Raw genomic sequence first — 13,486 nt, forward strand, 5'->3', positions numbered from 1 at the left:
GTGGGTGCGTGTGTGTAAGGGGGTTAAGTTACACAGCAGGGTCCCATCAGTTCATTGCACACCCTCGTATCCCTGCCGGTTACTTCTGCACCTCACTTGTTGCTGCCAGCACCACCTGCCTGGCTTGGCACTAATTAACCAACCGGCATAATTTGTTCCTGCCTACCACTTTGCATTCGGCTACAAGCGCTCTGATTCCTAAGAGAAGATAAGAGCTCTGGCCATGGACATATACACCCTGGCTCCAGGTTTTGCCAGTGCCTGTGCAGCTCAAACGTGCTGAAAACGGCCTATGAGCCTCTCCCAAGGAGCGGCGAATGAGCAATTTCAGGTGCATTGACGGCATTGCCCCTTGAGCTGGGGTCAATGAGAAGCATGCTGCCCCAGGCGTGGTCGCTCCATATAAAGTCTCTGGGGAAAGAAGGGGTCAATCAACGGGGCTAAATTTTTCATAGTTTCATAGAAGTTAGGGTTGGAAGAGACTTATTAGACCATCGAGTCCGACCCCAGCCCTGGGCAGGAATGAGTGCTAGGGTCAGATGACTCACTGTTTTGGCTCATCTTGGCAAAGCTGTCTGAAGAGCCTGAATAAGAGTAATTGGGTGACTGAGGGGATTGGGGCAGGGGGACAATGAGTTATTGAGGGACCTTATTACACCTTTACAGCAAAACTTTTGAGCCAGAGTCACACCAGATCCTCCTGGTGATGGCTTCTCCACCATCATAAAACGGGTCGGGCACTTCGTCATTCGACTGGGGTATCCAAGGTGGCTGGATGTGATGCTCATAAAAATCCTCCCTTGGGTCATTCTGGCTATGGAGAGAGATGTGCCTTAAGCCTCTGCTAGATCAGGTGGATCTTTGATGTTGGGGACACAAAAGACAAGCTCTCATTACAATCGCCCGGTGCCGATCCCCCCCCAGCAGCTTTGATAATCCAAGTCTTTACTTTGTTTCTTTCAAAAAAAAACAAAGCAAACTCATTTTATTGAATCGATTGCCATTTTTTAAAGCCAACCCTAGTGAAGTCATAACCCCTGTAATGCAATTCAAAATGAAGAAGACCCTAAGACAGTCCCCTACATATCATCCATTCCAGCAACACGCACTTTGGGTTAATATGACATCTGACTTTCCACCGTTGCGGATCCTATTGGACTTGTATTACATCATAGGTCAGGGTTACATTGACTACAAATGCCTGGGACCAGGGACTGCCTTTTTCCCCCTCTGTTTGTACAGCCCCTCGCATGGGAAGGTCATGCTTCATGACCCTAGGTCATGGGCAAACCCCCAATACCAACAGCGTTGTTTGTGCTTCGTGGAGCAATGAACAGTTGCCCAGCACGTGCTGTGGAGGTGCAATTTTGCTTTTGCTGTCAAAAGACACCCTTAAGCAGGACGCTTGACCTTTTGCCTTTCTAGGCTTACATGCACTTCAATGCCACACTCCACCTGCATTTCCCATGTCCTGCTTCCTAGAGATCACCTACATGGGAAGAGGTCATGAGCTCTTTTTAATGAAAAGGGGGTTCAAGTTATGTTTCCTGCTCCCCCTTATGGCAGCACCATTCCCCCGCTCATCCCTTTCCCCATTGCAGCGAAGGTGGAAAGAATTACAGTTCCTAATCGGTATTTCTAAGGGAACGTAACCCCAAGCCCCAGTATCACACAGGAGAAAAGCACATGCTGAAAGTACACCCTGCCAGCTGGAAGGCTGGCTGCTCTTCAGAGGTCTTAGGCTAAGTGCCAACAGGACATACCAGTATCTCCCTTGCTTTCTTCTCTGTTAGGTCAGGCCAGATCCCCCCCCATGGGACATGCCTCGGCTCAGACGGGAGCAAGACCAAGTGTGAAGTTCAAGATGCCGTGTGATCCCTGTAAACCCAGATGAAATGACATCCTTGAGATCCTCCCTGTGACACGGAAAACAGAGGTCAGATGAACCCGCCAGCATCTAAAAGGAGAAGGTTGACTCAAAAGGCCTGAGGTCCCCTTGTTCTTCCTGTTCCCAGGGGAGCCCCTAACATGCTGCTGGAAAGCAAGGCACCCTGGGGAGGGAAAGGCAAAAGCAACTGGTAATCACAGCACTGCATCAGCTCAGACTAAATAAGATTTCCAAGGTTGAATCGGCCACTTAAAGACCAGCACCTTCTAGCTACAATACCGGGCACTGGCAGAGTCCATGTGTCCAGCAATGGCCTTAGGGTCGTTAGGGCCCTGGGCAAGAGAAACATTCGGGGCCCTTTAGAGGCTTAATTTTGATGACATATAAGCAAGTCGGACATTTTCGATTTCAATTTCACTTTGCCCTGTCCGTGAAACTGCAACGAAAGTATCTTAATACAATACTGGTAATACAAATATTCCGTGTAATTCCTTTTTATTTTTATTTTTATAAAGTTTGGGGTCCCGACCAGTTGCCCAGTTTGCCCTCCCCTAAGGCCACTACTAATGTGTCTTTGCTCTGCCCTGCACAGGTTTTCGTCCTCACTGGTCTCTCTTCTACCGATGATGAGAAAGGGCTTTCTTAGTGTTGAATGGGACTGGGAGCCCTTGAGGTCTTCCTTGGGCCCCCTAGTTATTAACTCCATTCCTGCTTTCTCATGATTTGTCCCATGGAGTTAACTCTTGAACTTTTAACATCCTCCCTCCAGCCACTGAGGGGGCTTGTGGTTCCTGGCAAATCTAAGGCCACTGTCAATATACATCAAATAGATCTGTCTGCATTGGCAGTTCAGTGGAAGGACATGAACCAAGACACAGTCACTCGTTTTACTGTTGCCAAATACTGTCAATCCCACCTGTGCTGCTAGGTCATGCACCTGCTGGAGTTTCTGATGGCATAACTGGAAGTGGAAGTGGAAGTGGAAGTGGAAGTGGAAGTGGAAGCGGAAGTGTTTGTGGAAGCTTTCCATCCCGTTACAAGAAGCTTGCTCTGCTGCACATAGAAAAGGGCAGGGAGTGAAGGTAAGGATGGTGAAGGCCATGAAAAGAACAATAGAAAATTAAGGCTGGAAAAGACTTCAAGTGACCATATACTCCACACATTTCCATTGATGTATGATCAGGTGTACCTGGAACATCCCCAAGAGATGCTTGCTGACCGGTTATTAAAAGCCAGCCAAAGAAGAAGAGACCACAGCCTCCATTGGTGGCCTGTTGGAATTCATCACCCATCTGGTGATTAGATACATAGATCAATATGTGGAGAGACTGCAATCCTTGGAGTGTTCCACTTAAAAAGTAGGCAAGGTTGAGCACTTCTGTCCTTGCTCTACCAATATGCTGTAGGTAGGAAGGAGGAAGACTAAACTCTGTAACCCCAGCTTTCTTTTCCATAGTCCAATGCCACACATTCACTGAGCTCTGACTGAGTTCCCATGTATAAAGTAGAGATCTCTATGCCCAGCATATCTACCCAGGTCCACCTATCTGCCGTGTAGTTCAAATGGCAATTAATCCAAGGAAGTCTTATGGCTTGGGTTGCATAGGAAGTCAACCTAGATAATGATGTGGTCCCTTCTGATTTTACAACCCATTATTCTTCAGGTCAGGAAGCAGCTGAAATAGTGTCTTGTTTTGGCCTTCAAAAATGAAGGGTGCAGATGGTATGCACCATCACATATAACACAACACATACATTTTTTTTCCAATTACAAGGAAACCAAAAGTTTTACTAAAAAGCTATGGGGCTAGCACTGTAGAAGGTAGAAGCAAAAAACAAATATTGGCATATGTAGTAATTTGCAAGCTCCTATATTATTTATAAAAACACAGCAAACTGGGTCAACCTGTTTTTGTTAGGCCTGTGGTCATTAGAATTAAATGCACATCTTTTTTCAGATTCATAAGACAAAATCACCCTTCTCGATCATCTTGACAATGCATCAGCAGTCATCACTCATCAGCAATCCCTCGCAGTTGAGGATGATGATCATCATGTTAGATACTTGCGGTGTTTGCTCATGAGAGGACAGTGGTGTTGGTACATCTGTCTTCCCACTGGATCTGAAGGATCTTTCGCAGGCTGCATTGATGGTACCTCTCCAATGACTTGAAGTGTTTGCTGTATGTTGTCCACATCTCAGCTCCGTGCAGTCAGGTGGGGATCACAAATGCTTGAGTAACCCTGAGCATGAACGATGCATGGCCCCGGCAGCTGTGGGGGCACGGCGGTGCTGGCAGCGGTGGTAAGGGGGGAGCTCTTGCAGAGGCCGCCGGCGCTGGCAGCGGTGGAGGGGCAGGGGTGGTGAGTGCCGGCCAGGGGATGGTGACCACCGGCAGACACTGCCGGCGCAGTTGGCAGCAGAGAGGGGAGAGGGCGACAATGTCAGCAGCGCCTTTTCATAGGGGGTGCACCGCAACGCTCATAGCGTGCACGTGCACCCGCGTGCAACCCCTATGCATTGCCACTGACCACGAGCTTGGTTTTGGACTCATGTTGTGATTTTTGAACAGCCTTTTCCTCAGGCTTCACTTGCACATGTGAAGTGATTTTGGATTTCTTTAATGATGTCAGCCTTATGCAAGAGGCGGCTTCCAAGGTACAGGAAATATTCAGCATTTTCCAGAGTCCCACCACGACTCTAAACTACCAGAGCTAGGGACTGCTTATTAAGAACTAATTGATGGAGGACCTCCATCTTCTGAATGTCAAACATAAGTCCCATTTTCTTGCATGCCTCGGTAAAGTCATCGACAATTGCCTGAAGGTCTGCTCCAAAGTGAGCGCACACTGCAGCATCATCAGCAAACTGGAGTTTGATGAGTGAGGTTGGGCTGGTCATGGTTTTGGTTTGGAGTTAGCTGAGATGAAGCAGTTTTCCATCCATTCAGTAGTTTAGCTCCACTCCGGCTGGAAGCTTGTTGGTGGTCAGATAAAGCATTCCCCTCCCCACGACATCCACCCCTACCCAGGATGCAACACCTTCCTCCAAGAACTAGCTAGATTCAGGCCTGCTTAGCTGCCAAAATAAGTTGGAGTGATTTGGACATGCCTGCAGAGAGAGAAAAATGTCAGGCAATTAAGATGCCAGAGGCTTAGCAATAGCTCAGCATCTCATCACTTCTGAATTTGCAAGATAATAATAACAACAAGAGGACTTTTTTCCATATAGAAATTCACAGACTGTTTATAATTATTTCTGATACCATTATCACAAATAAATAGCCTTAGGGAAATAATGGTGTAGGTGGAAGTCTTTATCCAGTCCGCCTGTCCATATCTGAAAGCCCATCAAGCTCAAGCACACGCCAGTGTGCCTAAAAGCCAGAAGTCGTGTTATAACATGCACATTACATCAACAAATTGTATGAGGTATATTAGTTTCACAGCTAATCAGATGAACTCAAGAGGAGACATTTTCCACCAGAAAATGGGATCCCATCAAAACACTAGGAAATTATGTGGATTCCACTGCAATTTTATCTTGGCGAAAAAAACTGGGGGAAAAAGATCTGGGAATATTAAAATGTCCCATGTTGGCATTTTAAATGTATTGTGGGGTTTTTTGCTTTTGTTTTCTGTCATTTTAAAATGGCTTGTTTTTTTTACATACTTAATTCACTTACTCCCCATAAAATGTCTGTTTTCTTTCACGTATGGAATTAATGCAAGCCATCATTTTATCTGATATTCAGTTTAAGCAGCACTTGCTTCTTTCCAAGACCTTGTACCTGGAAGCCTGTCTAACACCCCTCATCTCTCCCAGCTATACTTTTGATCCAATGAAAGATATCCCTGCCAAAGGCCTTACCACTCCTACATTGCCTGGACCATGACAGGTACAACACCCCAACCCTACAACCCTACTACATTGTGTTGCAGTGTTGTTTACTTTTTTATTATAGATTAGATGTGTGTGTGTGTGTGTGTGCATCCTCTATAATTTATTTTAATAATCTTTGCACCAGCACGACATTGGCCACCCTGCTCCCCCTGCTTTGCCTGTGGTAGGTTTGGATGTTATGTCTTGTAGTTGTGCCAAGGTTGCCTGTGCAGTTTTGCTAAGAGGTTTAGACAGTGGATTTGTATAGGATGGTTTGGATAGGGATCATCCTGTCTCAATCTAGATGTCCTCTGAAGGTCCCTTCTAGTCCTACTTCTCTATCATTCTATCATATATATAATCTCTACAATTCTATTTTATATGTATATGTATGTGTGTGTGTGTGTGATTCAATCATATATATATATTAATATGTGCATGTGTGTGTGTGTGTATATATATATATATATATATAGAGAGAGAGAGAGAGAGAGAGAGAGAGAGAGAGAGGTAGTTGATCCAGTCAATACATAGGTAGGACAGCAATAAAAACTAGATGACCCCCCAGGTTCCCTTACGTCCTATCAGGCCACAGCCTCAAACCTTGCACGTTGGCCTGCCACCCCATGGCGATCCACTCAGGAGGGTCATAGCTGGTGTGAAGCCTCCAGTAACCCCTCCACCCACTCCCCGTCACTGGAATGGCGAGCTGGGATCAGCTGACCCTCTACTTCCACCATATAAACCCCTGTCTTAAAATAGGAAGTGTCCAGGTGAGAAGATAATCTGATTCAAGGCTGCTTTGCTCCTCCCTCTGGCTTGCTCATTGGCTTCACTCTTTGTTTGATCTCCCAGCTTCTTAACTCACCTCCTAGGCTTCACTCTTGGATTGACCTCCTGACTTCCTGACCCTGTTTGAGCTGGAATCCCATTTACCCACCCCAGCCCTAGTCATGGCTTTGATCACGGAGAGGCCCAAACATGGCTCCTCATGCACTGGAATGACACTTCCTGATTTTTTACGATTCTATTAGTGCATGGCCAATGTTACAACCTGCAATTCTAAACAAGTTGAGATCAAAATAAAGTAAACGCATTTCAATACACGTGAAATATTTTTTTTCTCAATTTCTTTCAAAAACAACACTGATATCTTTGAGTCTTGTTCTGACAGCAAATGAAGTTGTAGTATGAAAACATCAACATGAAATCCTTCATGAAATGCAATTTTCATCCTCTGCCCATCGCTAATTAATCCATCATAGATTAGACTAGAGCAGATGTCCTAGAATACACAACAATGCCTGCCTAGAATAATCAGCACAGGGAATGAGTCTGAACCTTTATTTGGCACTTTGGGTTGATCTAGGACTCCCTAATTATCATTGACCATCTTTCATTGACTACATTGGGTTTAGATCAGGCTCTTGCTGCAACACATTGATAGAATGGAAAAGTTGGATCTCCAATAGCTTTGGCAAAGGATGGTTTGTCATCAGCAGAAGAGTTTACCCAGCCATGAATGCTCTGGGCAATGATTTTGACAAATCTCCAGCTATCCAGTGCTTTGGGGTTTGATGTTTGGAAAGGAAGATGAGAAAAAGAACAACTCTCAGGGGCCACATGTGATTTCCTGTAAAACAATGGAGACTTAGATTAGGAGGAGAGTACTGCATGATGCATCAGCACACAATATTCTGTACACACAAGGCATATCCCGTGCCTTGACCTCACAGTGCTATTGGTGTACCACGGACAACACTCATGAAGTAGGTATATGGTGTTATTCCCTTAAATAGGGGGGCAAGCTGAGGCACGAAGGAGCTCAGCAGCCTGCCTCAATCCACAGGGTGAATCAACGGTAGAAACTGGAGGAGAATCCAGGTCTGATTCCCTAAATATGTCCTTTGTTTGCTGAATCAGCCATTCATCTCATCTTAGTCCAAAAGCATCCCAGGAGAAGTGGACGCTAACAGCAGGAGCAATGATCTTTCTAGCCTTTCAAGTACAGAAAAACATCATTTGTGGGGTTTTAGTTTCATGTTCCTTCTTCAGTTGTGCTCATGACAGATGTTTGTGGCAGGTTTTGGTGCCAAAAAAGCTGCCCTGGAATCATCTCAGCATCGTACACAGCATGTTTGGTTTGATGTGCATGTGCTAAAATGTTCTTCCTTAGCAGAGCATGGTAACCTCCCTTGGGAAGCCGGCTTGGGATGATTATCAAAAGAAGCAGAGTTCCTCCGAAAGTTTCCCATGGAAATCTTGACTTTTCAATTGAAATTTAAAAAAAAAATGTTTTTTTCTCAAACTGGAAGAAATCAGTTTGGGAAAAATGCCCTGGTACCTCATGTTCCCCCTGTCCTTTGTCAGTCCGTCTTCCTACTCTAGTTGCATTTCCCATGAGGCTGTACTGTCCCTCCACATGGCTAGGGAAGGAGGCTGTGGGAAGGCAAATGAACCCCGGCCCTTGGAGGAACATAAGGCTGTGCAAAAAACTAATATGAAGCATTATATCACTGGGGTGCTTATCTAAAGGGTGATCCGGCCTTGAGCAGGGGGTTGGACTAGATGTGACCTCCAGATGGCCCTGCCGCCCAGCTTCTGTGATCATGCATGGGACATCTGAATTGAAATTTCTTCCTTCCTTTCTGCCAAAAATATTTAAGTTCTCAGGCATTGGGTTTTTAAAAGAAAAAAAGGACTTTTCCCCAAGAAATGTAGATATTTTTCAGGAGGAAAAAAAGTATCATTCAGTTTAATTTCTATTGAAAACCAGTTTTGATGGAAGACTTTCAAACATCTTTTAAAAGACACACTGAGTGTAGATGACAGATGTTTCATTTCCAAACAGGATGTTGCTGTGTGGTTTTCTTCCAAATGAAGAATGTTTTTCCTGAAAAATTATGAGGAGCATTTTTCCTGGAGAAGAAAAGAGGTGAGATTTCTGCCAACTTGCAAGCAGAAGCTGATAAGCGTTCATGGTTTTACAATTCCTACCACAACAGATGCCATGTGAACTGGTGAACGGAAGGGGGAAATTCTGCCCATCTGGCTAGCAAACTTCAAGGTCCTAAAATAACTAAGCTAAAGTAGAACTTGTCAAAAATTTCAAATTTTGAAATTTCAATAACGTTTTGCATTTTAAAAATTCATGAAATAAAAAAGGACATCTGTGAAATGTTTACCATTGCCCCCCTGTTTTAAACCAACTGAATTGATGATCTTTTTGTTTCCCCCCATCCTGAAATTTTATATTATGAACTTGAAATTTTTCAATTTTCAAACTGTCAACTTTTTAAGGAAAAACATGGAAAATTGAAAACCTGGAAATATTTGGGAATTACTTCCCCCCTTAATGATCTACTATAACTCATTATAAGTTTTGAAAAATCTGATTTCATGTTATTTAATGATATCCAAGTTTTCCATAGTTGTTCATTGCATTACCAGTAATGTTATGGAGAAACCCAACCCATTTGTCACTAGGCTTGTGGGCAACTATGAGATGGCTTAAACTGATGATGGTTTAAATTATATGATAGCTTAAACTGGTGGTGTCATGGGTGACTATACTTGATTATGTGCATTGCCATCTCTATGTCTCTGTATCCAGATAAAATCTTCTATAATGTTCCAGCAGGAGGACAGTATAAGCCAAACCAGTCAATATTTTTCAAGTTTCAAATACTAGCATTGACAGTGATCCCCATGTGTTGAGTATGGCCTTCTCCTGCCCTTTCCCGATGTGTTGACCACAGCATTGTTCAAAATATTTCAGACTTCAAAGTTTCGATAACATTTTTTTACAATCACTGTAAATAATTGTAGTGGGGATTCTTAGTTCTACTTTTTCACTTAATTCCACCCTATTGTTGACTCAGCTTTAAGAGGAGGAGTTAGAAAGAGCCTATTCAGATATACCTCTGATTCCAAAATGGAGACGGTGAATCAGGAGAACGATGGTGTGGGATGCTGGGGAAAGAAACAACCAAGTATGTGTCTACATGCGGGAGTCTGTCTAGAGAGGGACAAGCAGAGCTGCTGGGCAAACTGAAGGAGTTGCTCAACCAAAGGCAGATGGCTAGGGTTGGGGATGGCAGAGGAACAAAGTGAAAGGCAGAGATATGGACTTGGCATGAGCTTAAACTTCCTACCAGCCCTTTGCAACATGGGTTTTATGACTCCTCCTAGCCCAGCTCCCTAATGGAGCATCTACCTAGTAGAAACATAAGCACCTTTCTTCAAGCGAGATCCATTTCAAGTGTGAATCCATGTCAGTCTGTTGACTTCAAAACCATGTTGGTCACTGCTAGCATCTGGCCCTTAATACATGTTTTTCATGGTAACTATAATTTGCATAGGACAACTCACCCTGGAGGGACCACATGTTGACTACCCACCACGATAACTGAAAGACTTTAGCCGTCAAATAAGAAAAAAAGTCATGCCCAACATAATCAGTGACCTAGAAGCTTTTGAGAGAATGAAATCCCCATGTCTGAAGAGCTCGGGCAGGTGCAAGGTAAGCATGGAGTTAAATGTTTTGCTTAGACCGTACTAAATTGGTGCTAAACCACACTCAATCAATATAAAACTGCGTTACAGTTAGAATGTGCTGTGAGCAGATGAATCATAAGGATTAATACTGTTTCCCGCCTACACAGCTCTAAGTTGTCGGTAGATGGCCAGCAAACCAGGTCATAGGTAGAAACCAGGACACCTGGTCTCTAGCCCTGTTTAGGGAGGGGTGGAGAGGGCTGAGAGTGGTGCATCCTGGGATGCTAAAGGACTACAAAGTGCTTGTTTTATCTCTGCGGGGCAGACAGAAGTTACCCTAACGTGACCTAGGTAACAGCCCAGAGTTAGCACTCACTAGAAATGGCATAACATTGAGATGCTCAGAGGGCACTTAGCACGAATTAACGAGTGTTAACACGTGGACACTCACATTTTAAGTGTTAAGTGTGATAGGTAACTTCACCCTAAGACATACAGACCCATGATGCTTGGGATACCAGAATATTGTGGGGTGCTGTTACAGTGGCTTAGACCTGGAAGGCCTCATACCCTATCCAAACGGTCACAAACTCCTGCAAGACCGTTTCAGGCTGGACATAAGGAAGAATTTCTTTCCTGTCCGAGCCCCCAAGGTCTGGAGCAGCCTGCCAGTGGAGGTGGTTCAAGCACCTACATTGAACACCTTCAAGAGTAAATTGGATGCTTATCTTGCTGGGATCCTATGACCCCAGCTGACTTCCTGCCCTTTGGGCAGGGGGCTGGACTCGATGATCTCCTGAGGTCCCTTCCAGCCCTAATGTCTATGAAATCTATGAAATCCAGTATGCTTTAAGGACCTGATCTGACAATCCATACTCAACAGGTCCACAGCAACCATCCGTTAGTGATGACACAGATCCTGAAGGTGTCCATTTAAAAACGATTATCTATAGCTAATTTGAAGGCCAGAGTGGAGCATTATGATAACTTCGTCTGACAGAGACCCTAACTCAGTGATTTCTTCTTCAAGTCCAGCCGTGTGGTTTAGCTATGATTTCTTTTTTCGAGCAACGTTCAAGCCCCGTTGCCCTTCAAGTCTGGTGCAGCAATCTAGGCGAGTTGTTCCAGAGACTAATTGCTTTCACTTTGTGTCTAGCACGAATTTATCTACTTTCACCCCCTGATGGTTGCCTCTTCGTATGTCTTTGGAGCCGAAATGAAAGAGCCCCCCACTCTGAGAGCTGTCCTTTCTGCGCAAGTGCTTCTAGATGGTGATCAAGTCACCCCTTCATCTTCTTGTGGATACGGCAAGTAGATCGACCTTAAAAGTCTTTCAAAGGACATTGTGCTCCAATTACATAACGCACAAGTACATCTTTCTGTCTCTGGTGGGTGAAGCTGGGCTTGGAGACCTGACAGCTGCTGTTCAAGACAGGCCAAGGACAGATGGAACAAAGAGGGGGGATCGTGACGCATTTTTGCCTTCTGGGGTCACCCTCCCGCCTTGTTTATTTGCAAAGACTAGACCCACAGCTGGGGAGCATCGACCTCATTCCAGTGCCTTGGATGGAGCGGGGCCAGTTGAATCCAGTGTCTTTCTCCTCTTTTCCTTTCTCTCTTTGGTGACAGACTAGATCAGCAGCTCTGATGGCACTGTGGCTATTTTTATAGCTTTTGTCTGTCTCCACACGTATCACAATGCGGCTGCTGTAAAATTTCAAAGGCGAGTTTTTCAAGTTCCCATGAACCACCCGAGAGGACAGCTGCAGCGCAGGATGCAGGAGAAGGTGGATTGCTTTTCTTCTCTCCAGCTTGGCTGTGTTCAGTGGGGTCAACTGGAAGCTGATCCCAGGGACTGCAGCCTAACAGCTGTCTCCTCCTGGCGACCTGCAACGCACATAAGGCTTGACCGAGGCCTCATCGCCCCTGAAAAAACGTGAGGAACCAGCAGCTTATCTGCAAATTCAGACCAGGGGAATATGGATTAACACCTCTGCAGGGTTTTCTGCAAAGGTGCTGAGTATGGTTAACAGATAAACCCTTTCTTTTGCTATGTCCTCATGACAAGGCATTTAGCAGATTCATTGGCCCACACCGTGAATGCTTTGGCCATGGCTTCGTGACTTTTAGGCTGTCAACCATGCTCCTTAGCACCCGCACCACCCCAGCTTCCCTGCTAAACCTAAGGACTCTATGGATCCTCTGTAGACTTTGAATCTGACCCCTTCAAGACAAAATATTTATGCTTCGGAGCACACCACCCACTGCAAGGGAACAGGAAACGTTCTGGCCGGCGCGTTATTCTGCACACATTGTCGGAAATGTCTAGAGAGGACAAAGCGAGATGGAAAGTAATCAGCCTTTGTATATTCTTATTCTCCAGTGTGAATTATGCATCACTGCCGGTGGCTGAGGTTTATGAGCCGACTCCGATTCTAGTTTGCAGGCTCAGTTATTTACCGCTGACCGCGCTGAAGAAACTGGGCCCAAATTCTGCTGTCGATTTGGCCTCCCCCTAGAAAAAGACGGGAAGTGAGCAGTTAGCGTAAAAGCCCTGCTTGGCTCCTTGCTAAGATGGCAATTTAAAAATTCCAGTGATTTATTGTCCATAAGAGGTAAAGTTCAGAACAATACAACACAGAGAAGGAGTTGCGTCTCTAATTTATTCCCATGTAGCAATCCTTACAGCCTACCGCTACTTCCGCAGGCAGAGAAAAACCCTGTTGGGAAGAAAGTCCAATCTAAATAGGCGCGGCAGAGAAAGGGGCACTGACACCCTTGCCTTAGAAGGAGCATAAGTGATTTGACCAAGATCATACAGAACACCGCTAACCCAGATTTCCTAAATCATCATCTAACACCATATATACATGGGCCATCTTTCTAATCTGTACCCCCCCCCTTCAGTGGCTGGCTACAGCACATCTGCAAGACTCAGCGGTGATTATTAATGAATAATGAATAATAATCCTTCTGGTCTCCTGCATAGTAACTTTGCTAATAGTGATGAATTTATTTGATGTTGATCTCCACGTTTTTTAATAGGATTTCCACCAGGGCTTGGCACACAGGAGTGGGATTTTTTTCTCGTGATGTCACACATGTACAGTGATGCGGTTCCCAAAATACACGCCTGCCTTTTTCATTCAGTGGAATTTCTGGCTCAATTGTGAAATTCAACCCCGCTCTTCGGAGCTGTAACACAATCTGCAGCAGCC

The sequence above is a fragment of the Crocodylus porosus genome, unplaced genomic scaffold, assembly GCF_001723895.1.
Source record: "Crocodylus porosus isolate Cpor-Errol unplaced genomic scaffold, CroPor_comp1, whole genome shotgun sequence".
NCBI lineage: Eukaryota > Metazoa > Chordata > Crocodylia > Crocodylidae > Crocodylus > Crocodylus porosus.